Source organism: Rhinolophus ferrumequinum, chromosome 12, assembly GCF_004115265.2.
Source record: "Rhinolophus ferrumequinum isolate MPI-CBG mRhiFer1 chromosome 12, mRhiFer1_v1.p, whole genome shotgun sequence".
In the NCBI taxonomy this organism is placed as follows: Eukaryota; Metazoa; Chordata; class Mammalia; order Chiroptera; family Rhinolophidae; genus Rhinolophus; species Rhinolophus ferrumequinum.
The window spans coordinates 5,920,399-5,923,312 of NC_046295.1; the positions used below are offsets into that span (position 1 = coordinate 5,920,399).

Below are 2,914 nucleotides of genomic sequence, written 5' to 3' on the forward strand. Positions count from 1 at the left end.
AGATAGTTTCCTTGCAAGACACTGCTGATTCTCCTCAACACCCACGCCCCACTACCCCATCCTTGTTTCCAGACTTAGAACTAGACTTAAATTTCAGCAAGCCACACTGAGTGAAGTAAAACGTGTGACCAAGAAGCGGTCCACTGCACTCCAAAAGAACTGCGTGATTTTTCCAATTTGTACATATCCAGGAAATATGTTTGGAAATTGATATTAAGGATGTAAGATAATGGGAGAAGGAACATAAAGTTGTATCAGGCCTAATTTATTGATATGGGCCCGCTAAGCAGAGATTCTAGACTCAGTTTTATAGCTTGAGTGCATAGACAGGGCTCTAACAATTTGTTTGGTTGGATAGCTGCAACATGGACTAAACAGGTGGCCTGTACTAAATGAGGTTCAAATGCCAGAACTTTCTTGGTGTATTATAAAGGAAGATTCCAAAGGCTCAGGGAGAGTGGGATGTTAAAGAGGATTTACTAAATTCCTGAGTACAGCCCTAGAATCCACTAGAACGTTCTCATCTCGCATAAGTGAAATGTCATACATTTTGAGCAGCACCTCCCCTTGTCCCCTTCCTTCAGACCCTGGCAAAGAACATTTTCCTTTCTGCTTCTGTAAGTTTTGCTATTTTATATACCTCATGTAAGTGGAATTATGAAGTATTTGTCCTTCTGTGACTGCTTTAGCATAATGTCCTCAAAGTTCATTTATGTTTTTGGACATGGCTGAATTTGCTTCTTCTTAAGGCTGAATGATATTACCTTGTATATTTTTTCTTTACCCATTCATCTGTCTTATGACTTGTAGATTGTTTCTACATCTAGGCTATTGTGAATTATGCTGCAGTGAACTCATGGAATTGCAAATATCTCTTTGTAATCCTGATGTTCATCCTTTTGGATAAATACTCACAACGGGGTTGCTGGGTCACATGGTAGTTCTACTTTTAAGTATTTGAGGGGCCTCCATGCTGTTTCCTGTAGTGGCAGAACCACAGTACATTCCACCAACAGGACCCAAGGGTTCCGATTTTTCCCAAGACCTGTTATGTTTTGAATTTTTTTTTTTTAATGGCCATCTTAACAGGGATAAAGTGATCTCACTGTGGTTCTGATTTGTATTTTCCTGTTGATTAGTGATGTTGAGAACCTTTTCATATACCTGTTAGCCATTCATATGTCTTGTTTGGAGAATGTCTATTCGAGTCCTTTGCCCAGTTTTAAATTGGCTTATTTTGCTTTTTGCTATTGCGTTGAGGGAGTCCCTTATATATTTTAGATATTAATCCCTTATCAGATACAGTTTGCAAAATGTTCTCCCATTCTATAGGTTGCCTTTTTTGTGCGTTCTTTCTTTTGCTCTGAAGAACCCTTTGAGCTTGCTGTAGTCACATTTATCTATTTTTGCTTTTGTTGCTTGTGCTTTTGGTTTCATATCAAGAACTTACTCCCAAGACCAATGTCTTGAAGAATTCCCCTGTTTTCCTCTAGGAGTTTTACAGTTTCAGGCCTCACGTTCAAGTCTTTAACCCACTGTGAGTTGATTTTTATGTACGGTGTAAGATAAGGTTTTATTTTTTTCAATGTGGATAGCCAGTTTTTCCAAAACTATTTGTTAAGGAAACTATCCTTTCCCAATTGTGTATTTTTGGCACCCTTGTGAAAGATCTGTTTATTGTATATGCATAGGTAACTTTCTGGACTCTCTAGTCTGTTCTGTTGGTCTGTCTGTATGTCTTTAAGCCAATACTGTAATTGCTTTAATTACTGTAGCTTTATAACATGTTTTGAAATCTGGAAGTGTGATGCCTCAAGCTTTATTCTTCTAAAGATGGTTTTGGCTATTTGGGGTCCTTTGTGGTTCCATATGAATATTAGGATTGTTTGTTCTATTTGTGTAAAAAATTTTCATTGGGATTTTGATAGGGATTCCATTGACTGTATAGCTCATTCTGGGTAGTGTGGACATTTCGGCAATATTCAGTCCTCCAATCCATGAAAACAGCATGTTTTTCCATATATCAGTGTCTTAATTTTCATCAGTTTTGTAAACTTGTACGTGTACAGGTCTTTCACCTGTTTGGTTAAGTTTATCCTTAAGTATTTTATTCTTTGTATTGAAATTGAGAATGGAACTGTTTTCCTAATTTTCCTTTCAAATAGTTCATTGTTAGTATGCAAAAATGTAACGGATTTTTGTATGTCGATTTTGTGTCTTTCCAACTCACCGCATTTATTAGTTCTATCAATTCTCTCTCTCTCTCTCTCTCTCTCTCTCTCTCTCTCTCTCTCTCTCTCTCTCTCTCTCGGATTTTCTACATATAAGATCATATCATCTGCAGAGACAATTCTTTTTGGTTTTCACATTTTTATTGGGGCCACTGGGGTGGGGCTCCTCCCTGTCAGTGAAGCTGCTCACTGTTTCTTCAGCCACTCTATGCTTGGGCCCTGGGGGTCCTGGGGTGGCTGGGTATGTTGCGCATGTTCCCATCATCTCTGCCAGTCCCTGGGTAGTTGTAGGATATGACCTGGTTGATCATGGCAGTGCACTTGGTTTAGGGGCTGATGGGGAGGGGGAATTATAGTGAGACCCCCGATGGTGAAGGTCACAACCAGCACCGGCTCCTTTGCCCAGGCGTTCTTGAAGAAGGCAGCGAGTCTCCTGGCCATCTTGGTCTTGGTGACCAGACATAATTTTATTTCTTCCTTTCAATTTTGGATGCCTTTCATTTTGCTTACTTGATTTATCTGGCCAGGACTTCCAGAACTATGTGGAATAAAAGTATCAAAAGTGGACATCATTAATTTCCTGATCACAGAAGTAAAACTTTCATTCTTTCACTGTTTGTCAGAATTTTTACCATAAAAGAATGTTTTTCAAATTCTTTTTTCTGCATCTATTGAGATGATCG

General features: G+C 38.8%; 1 pseudogene; it reads right to left on the reverse strand.

Annotated features, from left to right (window-relative positions):
* Positions 1 to 2,417: 2,417 nt before the first annotated feature.
* LOC117032046 (NADH dehydrogenase [ubiquinone] 1 alpha subcomplex subunit 3-like) lies at positions 2,418 to 2,672 on the reverse strand (annotated as a pseudogene).
* Between the last annotated feature and the right edge of the window lie 242 nt (positions 2,673 to 2,914).